Raw genomic sequence first — 22,220 nt, 5'->3', positions numbered from 1 at the left:
TCCTCCAGCTGATTACAAAACTCTTGAAGTTTTAGATTTTTAGACTCAAAGTCCTGGACAATACGTTTTCCTTCTTTCAGTCTTTCTTGTTGTTGCTCTTTCTGTTGAAGAAGGTCTTTATTTTGGCGCAGCGTTTCATCCAGGCTTTCTTTCAGCATTCGGTATTTTACCTGCATGCTCTTCAGTTCGTGCTGCATGTCTCTTTGTTTTTTGTCATGCTCTTCCTTCTGTTGGAGGATTTCTTTCTTTTCTTCCACAGCTTCATGGAGCTGTCTTTGGAGCAGCTGATTCATTTGGTCCATGTATTGGAGGTCCCATTCTATCTTATCAGTCATGGTTTTCTTGTCTTGGAGCTGGTTGGTCATTTCTTTTAGTTCCACGCTCTTTTGCTTATTTTCTTTAATGAGGTGCACAATCTGCTCTCGGGCCTGAGCAAACTTTATTCCCCAGCCCTCATTAATAATTTTTATGTCCGGCTGGCGCTGTTGTCTGTCTTCCAGCTCTTTATTTTGGGCTTCCATTTGTCTACACTTGTCCTCCAGTTGAAGTTTCTCTTCTTCAATTTGTTGCATTTTTTTCTGGAGAAGGTAGTTTTCCTTCCTACTCTCCTCTAATGCCCTTTGGAAGGATGAGACGCCATTTGGGGAAATCGGCCGGCCACGCCAGGAAGGAGAGGCGGCGTAATCTTTTTGAATTGCTTGTTTGTTTCTTGGAAACATGTTGGAGTTTCTATACGATGACCTTTAAGAGCTTTCCAAATGTTTCTGTGGTGAACGTTTTGTAGGCTGCAAACACAGATGCTGCTGAAACGAACTAAAACTTGCTGTGTCTCACCCCTATTTAAGGAAAAATATCAAAGGACTTAAGATTCTTAAGATCTCCCTATGACATCATCACTCCCTAAGCCAATCAGATTGTCACAAGACATTTTGGAATGGGGTATTTTTTTTTAAACTGTTTTCAAACTTAACTTAAAATTTCAGTGTTTCCTAGTTGTGGACTATCGGTTAGTCCAGCCGATTAAGAAATTAATTGTCACAAACATCCCTAATATTATATAACAGACAACAGAAAACAAGACAAGTTTTTTTTTCTACACAATAGAGCTATAATAAAAGTTTTTTTTTAATTATCCTACTTTTTATAAAAGGGAATATTTATTAATGAATATGTATTTAATTAAAAAACTCTCATCATCTAAAGGGTTTAACAAAAAGGGGGAGCTTCCTGCTCGAAAATGAAATGCCCCCATTTTTCTGGGCGTGGGTGTTTAACTAATTAAAAAGAACAAACAAACAAACAAACATCTGTCTCCTATTTTTTTTGTGTCACACAGTAAAGAAGCATCAATATCTGATGAGAAGACATTAATTTGTTGGTGTTTGTGGTGTTTGGTGCAGTTTTCCTGTTTTCTGGGTTGTTGTTTATTTACAGTGGAGATGAATATCTCTAACAAGTTGATTTGTTCACATTTGCACGTCTTAATTTTTAAGAGGAATGTGTTTTTTGAGTTTGTACACTATATGCATGTAAGGCAACCGTTTCCTTTTTCACTATTTTTGTGTGGTGCATTTTTCTATTTTAACAAAAGGGGAACAAAAGACATTTAAGTCGACCTGAGATGATTTGTTTAAATGTTTACATGGTCTTACTGAGGTGATGCAAAGTGAAACATGCTTTCTTTTTTTGGTAATGTGCTGGAAAAGCTTGAAAATGGACCTTGAATGTGCTTAAAAAGTGCTTGAATTTGACCCTGAAAAAGGTGTATGAACCCTGCATATATTGCAGTATTTACAGTTTATAGTAGAAATTTCATGCCAACAGCTAATCTTTATTTTGTTTACTGGGAAATGAAATGCTGCCAATTCACAAAGCTGGTTTTCAGCTGCACTTCCTGTTGTAGACTTGTGATGTACACAGGCTCTGTTCCAGCACTCAGCATGTTCTTCCTTATTTTCTCCACCAGGGGGAGTTCCTAAACTATGACATCCTGATAGGAGTGAACCAGGGAGAGGGGCTGAAGTTTGTGGACGACAGTGAGGACAACGACGGCATCTCAGCTGCGGCCTTCGACTACACCATCTCCAACTTTGTTGACAACCTCTACGAATACCCAGAGGGTGAGGACGCCACCTCTGTACACTGCCACTTTTCAGTTATTCCATTTTACAGCCTCCTCTCACTTAAGTGCGTTTTGCAGCATCATCAGGTTTTGTCTTTTTAGGAGCCGCGTTTGTTGATTTGTTAGTTTTTTCTTTTTGCTGTATTCATTAAAACAAACGGATAATCCTCAAAATGACAAATGTGGGCAATTATCAAAGCATACATTACAGTTCTGACAGCTTGAGTTCACGTGAATTTTCAAAAGAACATGAAAACCTGTCTTTAAGTGTTTAAAACATGCGAGTAAAGAATGGAATCAGTAAAATGTGAGCCCAGTGAAGTGCATCAAACAAGACAAGCTCATCCACATCACGGCGTGTCTGCGCCTTAACCTTTGAGGCTCTGTGGGCAGTAATGCTATCATCCCCCAGGTAGTCGGCTCCCAATCTCAGCGTCGTTGTTTCTGACAGGTCGGCCTGCGAACCCCTCACAGCCGGACCACAGTCACAGTACAGACATGTTTGGATAATGCAGTCATGCTTCCTCTCTACTGCCTGTCACTCGTTCTGTTATCTGAAAGACTTTTTATCCTCTCTAGATTTGTCACTCGCTTCCTGGCTCTTGGTTCATCTCACCAACGTGTGCTTTGGTTTCATATCTTTCGATCAGACCGATCTCTTAAAAAAATTCTCGCACTGCTGTTACTTTATTCTTAGCAGTTTTTCACTTTTATCTTTCTTCCCCTCCTGTGCTTCTTCACCAGGCAAAGACATCCTGAGCAATGTTCCCTCTAAGCTGCGCACTGCTGGCACGGTCTCTGCGCACAGAAAATCTGCGTTGCGCACAAAAAAAATCTAACCTGAATTGAAATTAAAATTAATACTTTAACAATTCTGTTTTGCAGTGTTAGTCAGTAAGTGACTGGCTGCTCCCGTATAGGATTAGAACGATGCCACCGTATCCCAAGGGCGTAGATTTGGCGTGGACGGAAGGGACATGTCCCCACCAATATCCAGCGATTATTGAATTGTCCCCACCAATAATTTGATCTCTTCGAGTAAAGAAAAACAAAACCGATAGAAATAAAAAAAAAAAAAAAACGATCTGTCAACGTCTCATTCACCTAGCGGTGCAGAAAGAGTTAAATTACGTTCGCTACTGGAGTCCTACGTCATGTGACAAATATGGCCAATGTGATTGGCTGTGCCTTTCAGGGAGCTCTGTTTAGTTTTAGCAGCGGCAAACCTGCGCTGCGAGGACCTGCAAGGAGGGGAGGAGGATGACAGCAAAAAGGAAGAACCTGGATATAAGAAAGTATTTTTCAAAGAAACCTGTCAGTCACTTAAAGTCAAGTTCACTCATAAAATCTGTCCATCATAATAACGTTACAGGCTATGCAAGGCAATACATGCCAACCCTCCCGTTTTTTCTCGGACAATCCCGAATTTCAGTGCCCCTCTTATTACTCTTTCTGGGTTGCAAAATAAACTTTAAAAAATTTTTTAGGCGAGAATGTAGCTGTGCAAACTTCAAATATCTGAGCCGGGGAGAACGGCAAACTCCCGGCACATCGTTTTAGGCTTTGGCGCACATCAGTCTAAAATTGTATGTAACTGTGAATATCGTGTTGCCATGTCCACCAGGAGAGACTGGACAGTATAGATATAAAACAAATATGCCAGCAGTTTATCTCAGTTAGCAAGAGGAGAAGGCATGTGTTTGGCTCCTTCACATAGTGGACATTGAGTTGTTGTGTGGGGCACCAGTAGTATGTCTGTTGCTGTAACAGTAGTTCATGTTTAGAATCAAAAATCCCAGCTCACTGATTTGTAGGGGGAACAGTGTGCCTAAAATGTTGCATACTTTTGCTGAGAGATCTTTTACTTTGTGGTAATCTTAGATGAGTAGTTTTATGGACAAAAACCACCAGGTCATTCAGTGTTCCCTTAGTGCTAATGTATAAGAGATGTTGGTGTACTATAACTGAAGTCATGTTGTTAAGTCCTTAAAGTCATATTCTTTTATTGTCATGACTGTATTTTAAGCTATTTTTATTTTTGTATGATACCTGATTTATATGGAATATGGCTGAAGTAAACTAAAGTCTAAAATTCTTAGTCAGTCATTTGTTTAATAGTAATTTAACATTATATAATTCACATATAAAACTATGAATTGTAATTTTAAATGGTTTAAAAGCCTGTAGAATAGCATATGTAGGCAAGTATATTTCTCCTTTTTTTTTATCAAGAAGCAAAGACGAAAAGGGAAAAAAAGAAACAGGGCAGGGTTCGGTGGTTGAATCATCCGTCCCCACCAATGCCAAAACCAAATCTACACCCTTGCCGTATCCCATATTCCAGCCAATAATGCGATTCACATTCGTATACACGCAGCCAATCAACGTCGTTGACAGGCTATGACAGCGTCCTTATGTGCCGACACCGTAGTTTTAGCAAGCAAAGCGGCGTGGCTGATGTGGAGTGAAGTCACGTTAATGACAACGTGTACAACCATTGGAGATGTGAGCAGGACAGACGGAACAAATGACAGAAAAAGTGTGGACTTTATACCAGTTTTTAAATTGTGTTGATAGGCCACATAAAACCAGAGTTGTGATAAAAATATGCAATGTTTGGTTTTCTTCCTGAATACTACCGTTGTTTATATTTACTGCGGGAAGAAACGGTAAAAACGGCGTTTTATTTAAAAAAAAAAGGCTCGAAAGCACTCTCCGCCTGTGAGCAAAAACAAACCCCCACCCCCCTCTCTCTTTCCTATTGGTTGAAAAATGTACCATGTCGACCAATCAAAAAATGATATGGCAACGTGGCATCTAATTGTTAAGAAACGGGGGGAACTTTTAGGAGTGACGGTGGTGTTTTGAGATGTGAGAGATTTGAGACGTTTAGCGCAAATCTTGTGTAGTTAGTGTGTAGTGTAGCCAATAGTTTTGTTGTGTGTGTCAGAACAATGAGGCAACTGCTGAATGTTACAGGTGTTACAGGAGTGATACATCTCCTGCAGGCCTGCAGGTATCAGGCTGTTGTTCTCCTTTATCTCATAGTGGACAGAAATTATTTTTTGGAGTGGCACAAATAATTTGTGTGGCATCAAATTTGATGCAGAACAGCTGATTGTTCTGTAAATAGTTTGAAATGTTTATTTAAAAAAAAACGCATTGACTGCATTTAAAAAAAATAGCTACAAAAAACTTTGTTGTTTGCCAAACTGAGTTACTTTTTTGAGGAGTAACTATATAATTAAATTGCCCAGCATTGGTAATTATATACTATATTTTGCAGACAGAGAGTTACAGGACTCTCTCCCAGACCACAAACTCATAATACAAGTCAGAGCTTTATAAAAAAAAAAAAAGAAAAAAAAAAAAGAAAGTTGTGTTTTCGAAATTGGAGTTCAAGTTATTTTTACTTCCAATAGTGTTAACATACTACACAGGCCAATGGCTAGATTTTTTTTTTTACATTTTCATTGTAAGTGGGCTAAAGCAGTTTAAAAGTAGTCTAACATAAATGTAAATGCTGTAATTTGATTATTTTAATAAACTATGTAACTTGGATGGATTAGATGCTGGCGTGACCACAGTGCACACGTCTGATGTCGCTCACAGTGGTCCAAGGGACCGCTTAGGGAGTTTGTGTGTTTGCTCAGACACATGAAAAATTAGAGGGAACGTTGATCCTGAGGGAGACCATTAAGTTCATGTACACAGACTGGGCGCACAGGGACAACGGCGACATGCGGCGGAAGACTCTGTTGGCCCTGTTTACGGACCACCAGTGGGTGGCACCAGCTGTGGCCACTGCCAAACTCCATGCCGAGTTTCAGTCCCCAGTTTACTTTTACACGTTCTACCACCACTGCCAGACCGAGACGCGGCCCGAGTGGGCCGACGCCGCGCACGGGGACGAGATACCTTACGTGTTCGACGTACCGATGATCGGTGCCACGGACCTGTTCCCGTGCAACTTCTCCAAGAACGATGTGATGCTGAGCGCTGTGGTCATGACTTACTGGACTAACTTCGCAAAGACTGGGTAGGCCTCATGTCATAGTAGTGTAAACTGTACCTGTTACTGTATGTTCTCTGACAGAACTACAGGCTTATTGTCACAAAACACGGAGTGTTCAGGTAGCAGGACCCCAAAGCAGACTCAGAACACCGCAGCTCAGAACTATGTACAAGTTTTATTTAACTGAGGAATCTTTTCACAAAGCTAGGAAACGAAAAACTAAGGCTCATGCCACGGGGGGGAACGAGGAGCGTGGAGCCCAGGAGCACTGTAATCGGGACTGTGGGGAGACTGCAACAGAAAGGGGAGACACAGTTAACAGCACGCAGGTTGCCAAAAAAAAATGGAAAGCTAGACTCCATAAGTTGCCGAGGCTTACAGGTAGAGCAGGACCGTGGAGCTTGGAGGGGAGAGATGCCCGGGAGGGGAATCCTTAGGGAGGGAGGCGGTCAGGCAGGAGGACAGGCAGGCCACAGGCTTCCACGCCGAATGCTGGTAACACTGGAAGGAGACTTACGGACTGGCGAGGAGAAGCCGTCAGAGCTGGCTAAAGTAGTCCTCCGGTGATTGCCGTAGATGAGACGCAGGTGGTTTGGAGGCGGCCCAGCCCGAGGGTGTGGCCACCACAGCCTCCCACGGCTCCCAGGATGCCAAACCACGGGCCGTGACACTTATCAAGCAAAGGTGTTGATTTAGCTGTAGACTTTAATGTGTTTCCAAAGTGTTTCCGTTTTGTTACAGTTCAGGTAAATTTATCTAAGTCTGTTAACACGTAACAGGACTTAAATGGCTCAGGGCTCAGTCTCTGTAACACTTTAACCAAATTAAACATAATCTCAGATTTTACATTTTTTGAAGAAGTTGAAAGAAACTAAACATCATTCAATCTGTAATCTGAGCTAAAGAGAGAGCGAGAACAATCAAATTACAGGAGAAAGAAACAAAAGTTAATGAAATGTAGCAGCGACATATAAACACAGTTGGATGATGAAGTCAGTGCATCATGGGAAGTTTCCCACTGCACACTGAGCCTATATCAGCAGGACTGTGGGTTGATTTAGGGTCGTGCGCTCCAGCTATGTCAAAAATGATCAACACAGATGTAACATGAAGAGCCTTTCAAGAACAGAGAAATTGTGGTGTGGTGATCGTGATCCCTTCAGGTCCCCTGACTGATCACTGCTAGAGAGGTACAAAGAAAAAACTGAAATATTAGCGCCTATATTAAGAATGAAATGTTTCTTGCGATGAGCTGTAAACAATTACAAAATGAATTACATTAAATTAAATTAATTAAAAAATTAAATTCTTTGATTTATTGAATTGTTTATTGTGGTAGAAATCCTACACTAAAGTGTTTCTACTGTTGTCATGTGCTTTGCTTTAACACTCTAACAGGCGATGCTACCATAGAACTGTTGCAGTAAAGTATGATAGTGGTGCAATAATAGCAGCTGCTTATTATGGGCTGAATTTGCCGGCTGATTTAGCTTAATGTCATCTTTTTTGTTTTAGTGTGAATCTGTAATTAAAATGCTTATAGCCTTCTAGTCCTCTTGAATACTTGAATCTGGGTTGCTAGTTTAATTCCCATGTGGCTTTGAAGAATTGAACATACTGGTTCACCAAAAGCATCCAGATCCCAGAGCAGCCGGTTGGTCTTAGATAGTTTAAAGGTTGCACAGAGAATGGGCCCCCTGTCTGTATTCAGTGTATTGATGCCACATGTTACTTATAATGGAGACTGAATATAACTTTGAACTGAAACGTTTAACCTTTATGCTCCACCAGGGACCCCAACCTGCCCGTCCCTCAGGACACCAAGTTCATTCATACCAAGCCCAGCCGCTTCGAGGAGGTCATATGGACCAAGTTCAACTCGAAGGACAAGCAGTACCTTCACATCGGTTTGAAACCTCGTGTCAGAGACAACTACAGAGCTAACAAAGTGGCCTTTTGGCTGGAATTAGTCCCTCATCTTCACAGCCTGCACGACGTGCTCTTTCCCACCACTACGCGCTCCCCTGCAGGCCGTGACCCCGGCACCATGAGGCCCAGAAACAACGTTCCTCGAACCACTCGTCACCCTTACCCTACCTTCCCGTCGCTCCTCTTCCTCAACGTCCTGGCCTTCGCCGCCCTTTACTACAAGCGTGACAAGCGGCACGAGATGCGCCGGCACCGGCTGTCCCCTCAGCGGGGCGGCCCCGCCAACGACCTGGCTCACAGCCAGGAGGAGGAGATCATGTCCCTGCAGATGAAGCACTCGGAGCACGACGCTCACCACGACATGGAGCCCCTGCGGCCCCACGACATCCTGCGGCCCGCCTGCCCTCCCGACTACACCTGGCGCTGCGCCGCGCCCCCGACGACGTGCCGCTGATGACGTCAAACACCATCACCATGATCCCCAGCACCATCACCAGCATGCAGCCTCTTCACGCCTTCAACACATTCCCCTCCACGGCCACAACAACACCCTGCCCCACCCCCACTCCACCACCAGGGTATAGTAGGGACAGGCCCGACACAGCGCCACCTAGGGACCAGGAACACTGGCTCTGCTACCGCTCTGGAAGGGAGGCCTCTAGACGTGGGCCTTCGTTCTGTCCTCTTATTCTCTTCTTTCTCCAAAAGCAACTACACCTGCTGCGTCATGTGCTGTAAAACTTGGCAGCTCCCTCCACTGGTGGCATGTGGAGGTGCAACTGAAGTGTACAGCAGCAGATGAGCAGTTTGGGGTGGGGGTGGGGTGGGTGACTCAGATCTTTCAAAGATACTGTTTTCAAAGACGGTCTGCTGTTTCTAGGCTCAAGACCTCCAACATTTGTCAAAGGGACGAATGCTCTCTCGCTCCTCGCTGTTTTCTCTTTTTTACGTTGGCGTCATCTCTTTTTCCATCTCCTGTGTGTTATGTGCACATTATGCTTCTCTTTTCTACATCCGTGTTTTATTACTGCTCTCTTCCTCTCATGTGACACGCCTCCCTCCTGCTCTTCTCTAAAAATTCCCGATCTGCTGAGCAGTTTGGAGGGGGGAGGCGTACACTAAACATATAACTATGAAAACACTGATATCTTTCATTCTACCAGCATTTTTAGGTGCCAAGTAAGTACTGCTGTGTTTCAATTCTCATCGAGGGAGAAGAAAATCGAAAGAAAAATAGAGTATCGCTATTTACCGTCAACTAACAGAGTTCTGTCATGTTCTCATGACAAAGTGCCAAACTGGCCCTCAGTCGTGATTTTCTTTCTTTCATCTTCTCTTTTTTTGTTGTTTTGTTTGAAGCATTTGTTTCATTGTTGTTTTTTATTGTGTGGAAAGAATTTTTCTGAAAATATAGATATAGAGAAATGATATTATATATAGTTCTATATAAAATGTGTACAAAGGAGAAAGTATATAAAAGGGTTTTCTCAGTGGGGGATCTATGCATGAATTATTTTTAAAGACGCGGGGAAAAGGACACTGTACCTGTCGATGCACGTTTCCCAAAATCTAAACGAGTCATATCGCTCCATGTTTGCTACTTTTGGTTTTTGGTTTTCTCCCACAGAGTAAGAGCATCGCAGGAGCTCCTGAAGTCAAACGACGCCTCCCAGCACTCATTTATTAAAACGGAGTCGATGCCAAAAGACTTAAATGTTAGAATCAAAGCAACAGCTGTGAACTCAGTCATGGTGTCATGTGCAGCCCTTCATCTCACTGTCACTACTTTTTCTTTTTAGGGTACGTGAGGTAAAGCGTCCGTCGATCTAACTTGATTGTACAAAATTATTTTTCTACGTTCTTAACAAAACAGAGCAGAGACTGATGCTGCTCCTGTCTGACCCCTTATTTCTAGCACATGTGTATTCTGACTGACGTGTGTGTGTGTGTGTGTGTGTGTGTGTGTGTGTGTGTGTGTGTGTGTGTGTGTGTGTGTGTGTGTAAGAGTGGCTGTCACTGTGTGAGTGTGATATCACATCTGCATCACTCAAGCGTAGGCGGGCCTGCGTCAGACAACAATAAACAAAAAAGCAGAAAAAGTCCAACAGTAAAAACTCAGACTCCAGCATGAGCTCCTTCCTGCTGCTTAACCAAACACCTTCCTCCATATCATCACCGCTCCCTCCCTCCTCCTCTCTCCATCCTCCACCACCTTTGTTATTTAACACCAACACCCCCTCCACCCCCAAACTGATAATCAGGAAATCTCCCAAACACCTGACTTCACTGTGTCGACACCGTTCCTCACTATTTCTGACCTCAGTTCAGCTCTGCTACTATCCTCACATTAAGGGTTCATTCACCTGCCTGCAGATGATCTGTGAGCTAGTCGGTTGTAAATTAAACTCTAAGCACACTGAAGGTAACCGGGAGGCGTTCAGGGCCTGCAGTGCAGAGCTGCAACATCAAAAAAAGGGATGGGGGCTCAGATCTCCTGAACAGGGTAGAAACAACACGGTGGGTTTGTACTGTTTGTGATTCCTGCTCCGTCACTCTGGTGGAGACGACTGCAGCTCAGCAGCGCTCCCTGCTGATCCTCTGATGAAGATGTCAACAGTATGTAAACTGAGCTGATGTGCTGCTGTTTGAGCCCACATGGTAGCGTACGTCCAGTATGGGAGAACTTAGTCACCGGTGCTGTCTTTGCTTGTGCTCTAGCTTTGGCCTGTTTGATTGTTTGTTTTTTTATTTTATTACTGCCTAAAAGGGGAGGTGGGGGAAACACATGCCTGACGTCTCCTGTCAGAGGTTTTGTAAGCTCACTGGAAGGGAAACGTGCACAATGTAAATCATAAAACAACTGACTGGGGCTGTGCTGCAGGTGGATCAGTGCTGTGGACAGTAGCTGTGGAAAAGAGACTGGACAAAGACTCTCAGCCTTAAATACAGGACAGAGGATGATCCCATCATCTTTCAGCTAACAGTGTCGAGCAGAAGGACGGCCAACTGACGCGTCCATACGAACCCTTTTGTACTCACTCCTGTGTATAAGGAGGCGGCGACGGGTTGTGTAGTTAACCTCAGCACCACACAGCTACAGCAGAGGAGAGAACACAAACGAGTCCTTTCATTCGGCTCTGTTCTTTCTCCTTGTCTGTTTTATAAGCTAACACTAGAGGGCGCCATTGTGGCACATTCAGCGCTCACTCTGAGGTCACTGGACAGAGAAGAAAATACCAACCTGGGAGTCGGGATGGAGACGAAACATCTGGAAGAAGATCAGAACTGTACATTTTTAAGTGTAAGAAAAAAATATTTGTAAATATTAAGTTTCTTGTTTATTTTATGTTTTGTTTTTTGTTTTTTTGGAGTGAATGAATGATATGCTTATTTTGTGATGACAAAGGACAACAGGTGCAGTTTGTAATGAGAAGAAAAAAATGGCCGTTAGCTTGAGGTTTCAAATGAGTTCATCCTTACCACCGATCAGTTTTGTCTTTGTTTTTTCTACATTTATTGTATTTTTGTCATAACGTTGATCGTTATCATGTGACCATCCTGTAGCAGGAAGGTCGCTGTAGCAGAAGTCATCTCCACTGAAGCCCCCTCACAGCAGAGGGCCAGTCATGCTGTTTATTAGGATTTGCTAGTGAGAAAAACATTTTCATCAAGTTTTAAATCGTTTCGTTGCTCTTTTCTCTGCTATTATTATAAAATCGTCGTCCTCTTTTCAAGCCTTAGCTCGCTTTTATTTTGAAATATGAGTCTTGTGATCAGAGATGAATCTGTGCTGCATGATGTGCGTAACATCAGAGCGATAAAAGCCAGCTTTGCCTTTCAGTGATTCGCAGTAAGGACATAAATGACCTAAACTGAGACTGAAAAAAAGTGCAGTCAGTTAAATGTTAGCTCACCTAACATGTAGCAGTGTTTACATGTAGCCATGTTTGACAGACTCCAGGCTTTGATACCATAAGATGCCTCATATCCTCACAGACTCATGAGATCACACAGGTGGTCTGACCTGCTCGTGTCACACTGTGCTGTCTGTCTGTCCGTTGTTTTTCTCGTGCAGTGATGTTATGTAGCAGAAAAACAGTTGGATGCTCGAAAAGTGCAGAGCGATGTGTGACGTGTGGAGAACATCAAAGTCTGTGTGTGTTCAACAGCTGTTAGAGCCACACTTTGTCCTTTCTGTGGTTTAACTGCTGGATTTATTTTACTTCAACACTCAAAAACTGTCAGCAAGGCAAAACTTCATGATTGGATGATCCCGTGTCACGTCCACAGTGTCAAACGTGCACAGAGACAGTGACACCCACAGAGAAACCCTCAGCTTGGTGTCCATTGCAAATCTGCACCTGTTGTCTTGTTTCTACTTTCTTTGTTGAACTCAGAAACTCGAGACTTGAGATGAAGAAAAATGTTAAATAATGGAATAAAAAAAAGATGATTATTAAAAAAAAGTAAAGTAAAATTATATAAATAAATGAGGTGATGATATTTCTGTTTACTTTAGAAGTTATTATACACTGTATGCTGTGATTCTGATCTGGGAAACATTAAAGACATTCGTAGCCAGACTGCTGACTTTGTCTCTTCATTCAGTCGCCTAACAGAAGTGCAGTGAGAAAGGATTTACCCCATCCTGATGTCTTAGCTATTTGCATATTTGCCACACTTATGTTTCAGATCATCAAACAAATTTTTATGATAGATAAAGTTGACCAGAGTTAGTATAAAATACAGCTTTTACATGTATTGCTGGGAGGTCGGCAGCTCCCTCTACTGCTTGGCCCTCTGTGTGAAAAACAACTGGGATCCAGCTTCCCCGTGACCCTGAATTATAGAAGCGGAAGAAAATAAATAGATGGAAGGATGGATGATTGTATTTTGGGCACAAACCTTGAAGTGTGAAAAGGGTTGGCCCTCCATGGGGCCCTAAGGAAATTTTGATTTTTGGGGCCCTCTATTAGTGCCAAGAACACTGATTAATGATCACCTACTATAAATGTATTTCATTTTCTAATCTTGATGTTGTTGTAATCCACAGTGAAAAATGTCATAAAAGCAGATAACAGATTTGCAAATTTCATGAAAACTGTTTTCATTAATATTTAAAATAATAATAATATTAAGCAGAATACCTTCCCCTGCTGGCCGCACAGAGAAACAATAGATAAAACCTGAGAGCTGCACAGTTACAGCAGTGTGTTTTACATCATTCTGTTGTCAGCCTGTTTTACACATCGGTGGTTTCTTATTGAAAGTAAAAAGATCTGAAATGGTAGTAAATTCAGCTACTATTGTGGGCTGGGGATGATTTACACTTAACATTTTAAGTGGTATAATAATAACTGGGTACTGAATGTCATAGGCCCACTAAAAGTAACAAAATAAGCTAACATCAAATACATTTACTGTAAACACATCAGAAGTTTATTTATGTGGCAAAGAATTAGATCTACACAAAATGTTGCAGGGAAACAGAGAAGGAGCTCATATAGGTTTGAGTTTCATTCACATCTATTGTGCAGGTACAAATAACAGAGTGGAAAACTTTATATTTTTTGTTTGTAAACATTAATTTATGAAGATTATTTAACATGAGTGTAGCACAATGTAAAGGTGAAAGCAGTATTCTGACACGACAGTGCAATCAAAACACATTTTGCCACTACAATCTGTGAATAATTGTGACAACTGTCATTTTAATATTGGACAAAATAGTTGTGCAGCCCTAACCTGAAATATGCTGTTTGTTCTGAATGAAAAAAGTTAGTCATGGGTAAACATTTTAATCACATTTATAGATGCAATATGTTATGTCAGTTAAGACTAAATGTTACCACAAGTTCCCATCATCAGAGCACATTTAAAGTGTGGAGAAGTGTCCTCACAAGTGCACTCGAGGTAAAAGAGCACTGACCCTGTGAAATAAACAAGCTCTCCTCCTTTTGGGAGGTGACTCAACGCTATGGAACAGCTGGGTCTGTACATTTTTGGACACTGATACTTTTTAAAAAAAATAATCTTCCCTTTGTGCAGAGCACATGAAATTTACTGCAAATCCATTAAACCAATCATTATTATAAAATATGAAAGAAGGAAGAAATGAGATGCTTTTTATTTTTATCTAATTTGCTACTAAACCATACAGTAAAACTATACCGGGGGACAAGCGCAATCTTTTGCGGTTAGTGTGATAGCTTTAATTCCTATTGCCCTGCTTGATTTTGCAAAATAGAAACACTTTCATAGATTATTTTCTAAGAAGCTATTGAGTGGCACATTGCCCCATCTGCAAAATGCCTCCATGTGTAATGTAGTATAACAACCATGAGGTTTTTTTTTGTTTGTTTGTATTTTGGTTTTTTTGGCCTGTCCCGTTTGGCTCTTTTGCCATCAGAATTATTGTCTAAAGGCGAAGAAAGAGGCCCAACGGATTTACTTTACCAAATGGACCATCCCAGCCTTGCCGTAATGGTCTATTTGATTCACCTTTTATTGTTTATTTTATTTTATTTTCACTTGTTAAATACGGGACAGACTTCACTGGGGAAAAGAAAAGGGAGAAAGAAAGAGGGGAAAAAAACAGCGGGGAAGAGGGATGGGGATAAAGTGCAAAAAACTAAAACCAACAAAATAAGCAGACAAAAAATACATATATCAATCACCTGGATCACCTGTTGAGAGACAAAAAAGAGAAAACAAGCAGAAGAAAAAAAAGAGCAACATAATAAACAACATCACAATGATATATGGGAATATAACAGTAAATACTAAATATTAAACATTATTGTGCAGCACGCAAGATCGACAGCGCACAGTGTGCTTTGAGGTAGGAGCCAAAAAGGGTGTAGTTTGTGTGTGTGATCACCCGTGTGTACACCTGTGAGCATGAGCACGCTTGTATTTAAAAGGTTCCTTCATGTAATGATCTGCTAGAGGGTGTGGGGAGCCACAGCCCCGTCCTCCAGGGCATGAAGCAGGTATGGAGGAGATCAAGACTCCAGACATCCAGAGGTCCTCAGAACACAAGAGACCAAGGAAGACCAACAAAGGGGCAGCCGCGCCACTATCCCAGAAAGAGCTGAGGGCACCCCACCCTCGAAGTGGCCTGAGCGAGCCCCAGGCTCCAGGCCCCGACAAGCAGCCACCAAGGAGTGAGCCGGTGTGTACCTGGACGCCCATCCCCGGACACAAAGAACCACCAACGCACCCATGTCTGAGGGCGTCTGCCACTGGCAGGGGAAGTGGTGGGGGGAGATAGGCCTCCATACCTTGGAGGGCCTGAGATGTCCCTAGAGAGGTTGCGTCTGATACCCAACCTGACATATAGACACAGACATACAGGCACACACAGATACAAACATCCATTCCCACTAAAAGATGGCTACGACTGTCCTAGAGCACTGGCACCACGGCAAGTAATCGCGGGAGGTGACGAAGAGCCATATGCAATCAAGACAGACCTGGGCTGGAGCATTGTTGGCAGTTCACAAAAAATGGCAACATCAGCAGAAGTGACAGGCCTGTGCCATCGCTTATCTGTTAAGGAACTTCCACCCTTGACACCAGCCACCATCATCAGAGTACTTGAGTCAGACTTCAAAGACACAGCTCCTGGAGAAAAGAGCATATCACAAGATGACATACAGTTCATGCAACTGCTAAATGAGAAAATACACCAGAATGCTGATGGGCACCTAGAGATGCCACTTCGCTTTAAGGCACGCCCTCAGCTGCCAGAAAATAAGCGTCTGGCTCTGGTACGACTTAAGCACCTGAAAGGGAAGTTTGAGAAAAATCCCAAATTTAAGGACGATTATGTAAGGTTCATGGACAATGTCTTCAAGGAAGGTGATGCTGAAAGAGCTGAAGATGATCCCAGAGAAGGAAATATGTGGTATATTCCACATCAAGGCGTCTATCACCCGAGAAAACTGGAAAAAATCAGGGTTGTGTTTGACTGCTCTGCAAAGTACAGTGGCACAGCTCTGAATGATCACTTCTTGACTGGACCCGATCTCATTAACAGTTTGACTGGAGTACTCTGCCGATTTCGCCAACACCCAATTGCAATCATCTGTGATGTGGAGAAGATGTTTCACAGATTTCATGTAAACAGAGAAGACAGAAATTACTTGCGATTCCTGTGGTGGGAAAATGGTGAAACAAACACAGAGCCAAAAGAATATCGCATGAAAGTCCATCTTTTCAGGGCCGCATCCTCACCAGGCTGTGCAAGTTATGCAATGAAGTATCTTGCGAGCCAAAATGAAAGGGAACATCCCACAGCAGCCAACTTCATCAGATGTAGTTTCTATGTTGATGATGGGCTAATCAGTGTAAAAACTGTGAATGCAGCCATTGAACTAGTGAGAGATGTGCGGAAGGTGTGTGCAAAGGCAAGACTACGGCTCCAAAAGTTCATATCCAACAACAGAGAAGTCCTGGAGTCAATTCCAGATAGTGAACGAGCTAGTGGAGCCTAGGATGTGGACATCAGTCATCATGAACTCCCAGTTCAGACTGTGTTGGGAGTAAGGTGGAGTGTAAGCAGTGACACCTTCTCCTTTAAAGTTGCCCTGGAGGAGAAACCAGTAACACGACGGGGAATTCTGTCCATTATAGCCTCTGTATTTGACCCATTAGGCTTCTTGGCTCCTTTCCTTCTAATAGGAAAGAAAATTCTACAGGAAATGTGTCTAAAGAGCATTGGATGGGATGAGCCACTGCCTGGTGAATTGAAGCCACAATGGGAGAGTTGGGTCACTGATCTGAAGAACCTGCAGAGACTCCAAATCCCAAGATGCTTTGTACCTGAAAGCCTTGGGAAAGTCCAGAGAATAGAACTCCACCACTTTTCAGATGCGAGCAATCGCGGGTATGGTCAGTGCTCATATGTTCGGGTGATGAGTGAAGACAGAGTGCATTGCTCCTTAGTCATGGGCAAAGCAAGAGTTGCACCCACGAGAGTTGTAACCATACCAAGGCTGGAATTAACAGCAGCAGTGGTGTCCGCAGCAGTCAGCAGAATGCTAAAAGAGGAACTGGAGCTCAAAATTGACCAAGAGTATTTCTGGACTGATTCACAGGTGGTTTTGGGCTACATTAATAACGAAGCCCGCAGATTTCACGTTTTTGCTGCTAATAGAGTGCAAAGAATCAGAGAAGCAACTGATCCAGCACAGTGGCACTATGTTGACACCAATCAAAATCCAGCGGATCACGCTTCCAGAGGCCTCACAGTAGCGGAACTGATCAGTTCAAATTGGCTCATTGGACCTCATTTCCTGTGGGAAAGAGAGTTTGTCACACCAGACTCAACTCCAGACCTTCTGGTAGGTGATCCAGAGGTCAAAACGACACAAATACTACAAACAAAGGTAGTAGAGGACAGGAACTTCTTGGAGAGACTCAAAAGGTTCTCAAAATGGCATACAGCAGTAATGTAGTTGCTAGGATCCAGCAACTAGCCAAAAGAGCCAATGCAACAAAGGGTATAAATGTGGAAGACAGGAGAAAAGCAAGTCATGTGCTTATAAAATTAGCACAAGAAGATGCTTTCAAGGAGGAAATACAAACACTCAGCCATGGTAAATTACCACAGAGCCATCCTTTGTTCCAACTTGACCCAATATTGCAAGACTGTGTTCTCAGGGTAGTAGGGCGGTTAAGGAAGGCTTCCTTACCGCTTGACTTGAGGCATCCAATAATCCTACCCAAACATGGCATAATTACACACCTGATTTTAGATCAGTGCCATGAGAAAACCCAGCATCAAGGCAGAGGACAGACACTTAATGAGCTGAGAGCAAATGGCTTCTGGGTTGTTGGTGGGAGCAAAGTGGTGGCTAATCACATTAAGCAATGTGTTACACGCAGGAGAGCTCGCAGGCCAACAGAAACACAAAGGATGGCTGATTTACTGGCCGCTCGTGTTGACCCCTCACCACCATTTTCCTATTGCGGGATGGATTGCTTTGGACCTTTCCATACTAAGCAAAACCGCAAGGACTATAAGAGGTACGGTCTTATATTCTCTTGTTTGTCCTCTAGATCAATCCACATAGAAATGTTGGAAGATCTCACGACAGATGCCTTCATAAATGCTTTACGGTGTTTTATAGCTATTCGTGGAGCCATCAGACAAATCAGATCTGATCAAGGAACAAACTTTGTTGGGGCAAAAAATGAACTGACAGAGGCCTTAAAGGAAGTAGATAAGGACAGACTGTCTGCTTACCTGGCCAGGAAACAGTGTGACTTTGTTATGAATGTGCCTGACGCCAGTCACATGGGAGGTGTTTGGGAACGGCAGATAAGGACAGTCAGGGGTGTCTTAACCCTCATGCTCCCCTTCGGGGCAACCCCAGACCCCGGGCGTCCCAGAGTACCCCACCCTCAGTAGAGACCGGTGAATGAAAATGTTAACCCTCGTGCTCCCCTTCGGGGCAGCCCCAGACCCCGGGGGTCCCAGAGTACCCCACCCTCAGTAGAGACCGGTGTATGAAAATGTAAAAAAAAAACCAGAACGATCATTTGGGGTCGAAGAGTGCCCCAGAGCGATTCTAATGGGTTCGTCAGGGGATCGGGAAAGAAAACGTAGCACTTGGGGACCACGCACAGAAGATGCTGCGGCACCATGGGGGTCATTGATACCCCAGTACATGAAAATGAAGCATAATCACAATAATAATAATAATAATAATAATAATAATAATGAGAAGAAGAAGAAGAAGAAGAATACAACACACAGACGCTTCTGAGTTTTATTTTATTTTATTTGAAATTACACTCACGATACAACTGAGGCAATCTGGAAGGCAAAATAAAAGTCAACAACGGGGTTGAATCAGCCTTTCAAGACAAACGAATCTCAGTAGATATGTCAAGAACAGGTTTACATGAAAAAAAAAGAAGGTTTACATTAAAAAAATATCAACAAACTGTCCGTGTTTCAGGCGCTCGGTGCTGTACAGCGCCTCCTGTGGACGAACGTCATAGAGCCTGCCCGAAACTAGGAGAAAAATTGAAATGGGAGTGGCAGCCACAGAGGGAAATGACGACCTATCCAGGCATACCATTTTAGGGACATGCGCAATGGGGGGGGTGCGTTTTTAAAACGCCCCCCCCTCCCCCCCGCAGCTTTATTTTTTATTACAATATCAACAAACTGTCCGTGTTTCAGGCGCTCGGTGCTGTACAGCGCCTCCGGTGGCTGTGAATACATGATAAAAATATCACCGTAGGATGCGTGCATTGAAAGAATCAGCCTTTCGTTACAAACGAATCTCAGTAATCTCCTTTGTAACACTCTGTGACCAGTCGCAGCTGGCCGATTTTCACCACATCCTCTCCCACCAGTTTGTCGTAGGCCTCGGTGATGGCGTCGAAGATTTTCCTCGCCGATTTCAGCTCATGCAACAGCGTCTCCGCCACGGTGCCGACCTTGACGTCGTCCGCTTCAATGTTGCGGGCGATCAGGAGACGTTGAATGGAAGGAATGAAACGAGGCGTGAGGAGTCTTTTCCTGATGCTGTAATAATGTTCGGCGTAAAAGTCATCCTCCAAGACTCGCAGACACTCGTGTTGTCTCTGGCTGGGGTGATTGATCTTGCACCCGTTGCACGCGTCGGTGCGGTACTCGTTGATCACTATGTCGAGTAGGTGATACACCGCAGTTTTCACGGTATCGACGAGTAAAGAAGACGCCCAACCGTCAAGCTCGGCGTCTTGCCGCTCGCCCGCCGCTGCATCACACTCCGCGTCGGACAGTATCTCCCCCTCTTCCGAGGAACTGTCAGCTGAGCTGTCCGAGGAACGGTCCTCCTCGTCGCAACGCAGGGGTGCAGAGTCCATCTCTTTCTTTTTATCTCCCTCGGTATTGAGCGAGGAAGACGGTTTTGACAAAAAAAAAGTTTCCGAACGAACGAGACAATCGCCTTCTTTTGAAAATATTAGAAAGGGGGGCTTATTTTTTTGTCGTTGTTTATAGCCACTTCATAGAACAGCTACAGCATAGGCAAACATTCAGCGAGTAAGCAAGTAAGTAAGTAAGTAAGTAAGTAAGTAAGTACATAGACTGCATTAGAACTAGAAATCCGAGAAAACAAGTGAAATGAAACTCAGCCTTCGTAGTGTAACAAGGAGAAACGGGGTGGGTTTAGCCAAGCGAACATTGCCAGTGTACAATTTTACTGAGAATATCCAAGGGCTCCACCGAGCCCCATGAGAACATAAGATGTAAAGTACGCTCCTGCGCCAAATAATCCCAGGGAAGCGAGGCCGAAGAATTTACACCGCTCCTTCAATTCGATCCTCTCCTCTTCTTCCCTTTTTCTTTGCTCTTCCTCCTTTCTCCTCTTCAGCCTTTCTCTTTCGAGTTTCTTCTGGGCCGCCTTATACATCTCGTTGGTGTAGTGGTTTCCTCCATTGAAATCCACCATCATTTCATCTATTTCATCCAGAAGACAGCCCCGGAGTGTCGATCGCAGCGATTGTTCTTATGTCTTCGCCCTCTGCCTCTTTTCTGAGACAGCCGTCGGTGACAGACTCGGGCGAAACGTCCTCTTTGAAAGCGTACGCATCCCCCAGGATGGTGTTTCCGGACGCACTCTTTCTCGAGCCTGTTTTACCGACCAGAAGGAGTCTCAGTTCTTCACGGGTCGCAGAGCCTGCGGGGTTGGGGAAACGATGGTTACATTTGAATCATTCTAGAAAAAAACAAAACAAAACATGAAACACTACGTTACACTAGGCTATTCTTTTGTTATCTTTGTATCGATGGTGACAGCAAGCAGTTTGTCTACATAAAGCGAGTACCACAAGCAGCACACAACCCTGGGATTGCACTTTACCTTTGTATCGATGATGACAGCGAGCAGTTTGCCCACGTAACGCGAGTAGCACAAGCAGCACACGTCCCTGAATCCGGCCTTTGGTCGCCAACATTTTCAGTAAGCTAAGAAAAGGAGAAAGGAAAAAGAGGTGAAATTAAGGCACATTCAGGGAAAGTCTTTCAGATCAGATTACCAAGTTAGACCACACTGAAAATACGCGTTGAATAAACCATGACCCCAAACTGGTCGGTTGTCCCACGTGTTTCCCCGTAGCTGCTCCGGGCGCACACACAATGAGCCCTGGTTTCGCGACGCGGGCGTAGCAACAACCTCCTTCTTCTCCTCACTGCCTCGTGTGTGTGTGTGTGTGTGTGTGTGTGTGTGTGTGTGTGTGTGTGTGTGTGTGTGTGTGTGTGTGTGTGTGTGTGTGTGTGTGTGTGTGTGTGTGTGTGTGTGTAGGAGGTTCTGGGTTCCTCAAAGACGGTGGTGTTCGCGAAACCCACCCTCCCCAAAGCTAAGGGCTCGCCAGCTAGGCCCGTGAGAGCGAGGGTCCGAGGTCCAAACGGAAGGCTGTGTTCGCGTAACCCGCCCTCCGTAGACCTAAGCGTACGCTACCGAGGCACTTGAGAACGATGAAGAGGGAGCAAGGATGAGGAGGAGGCAAGGAGTGTCTGAAGTCCAAACGGAGGGCGGTGTTCGCGTAGTAGGCAGGCCACAGAGCTGCTCTTTCACTAGCGAGGCGCTTGAGAAAGATGTAGAGGGAGCAAGGATGAGGAGGAGGCAAGGAGTGTCTGAAGTCCAAACGGAGGGCGGTGTTCGCGTAGTAGGCAGGCCACAGAGCTGTTCTTTCACTAGCGAGGCGCTTGAGAAAGATGTGGAGGGAGTAAGGAGTACGAGGAGCAACGGAGAGCCCGAGGTCCAACTGGAGGGCGGTGTTCGCGTAATAGGAAGGCCAAACAGCTTCTCTTTCACTAGCGAGGCGCTTGAGAACGATGTAGAGGGAGCAAGGAGGACGAGGAGCAACGGAGAGCCCGAGGTCCAACTGGAGGGCGGTGTTCGCGTAATAGGAAGGCCAAACAGCTTCTCTTTCACTAGCGAGGCGCTTGAGAACGAAGGAGAAGGAGCAAGGAGGACGAGGAGCAACGGAGAGCCCGAAGTCCTCACTCAGGCCCATTTACGCGTAACCCAAGGCCCATCCGGCAAAGCGCTCACCTGCGAGGAGCAGGAGAATGGAGCAGAAGGAGGTCGCAGGACTAGGAGGCAAAGAGAGTCCGAGGTCCTCACTTAGGCCGGTTTACGCGAACAC

The 22,220-nt window shown here is 44.1% G+C and overlaps 1 pseudogene; it reads left to right on the top strand.

The window, feature by feature from the left end:
• The first annotated feature begins 736 nt into the window (after window positions 1–736).
• LOC134642756 (neuroligin-2-like) lies at window positions 737–8,871 on the top strand (annotated as a pseudogene).
• The last annotated feature ends 13,349 nt before the right edge of the window (window positions 8,872–22,220 follow it).

This window comes from Pelmatolapia mariae, linkage group LG15 (genome assembly GCF_036321145.2).
Source record: "Pelmatolapia mariae isolate MD_Pm_ZW linkage group LG15, Pm_UMD_F_2, whole genome shotgun sequence".
NCBI classification, from domain to species: domain Eukaryota; kingdom Metazoa; phylum Chordata; class Actinopteri; order Cichliformes; family Cichlidae; genus Pelmatolapia; species Pelmatolapia mariae.
The sequence above is the reverse complement of the archived record's forward strand: the minus strand, read 5'-3'. Positions and strand labels throughout refer to the sequence as shown.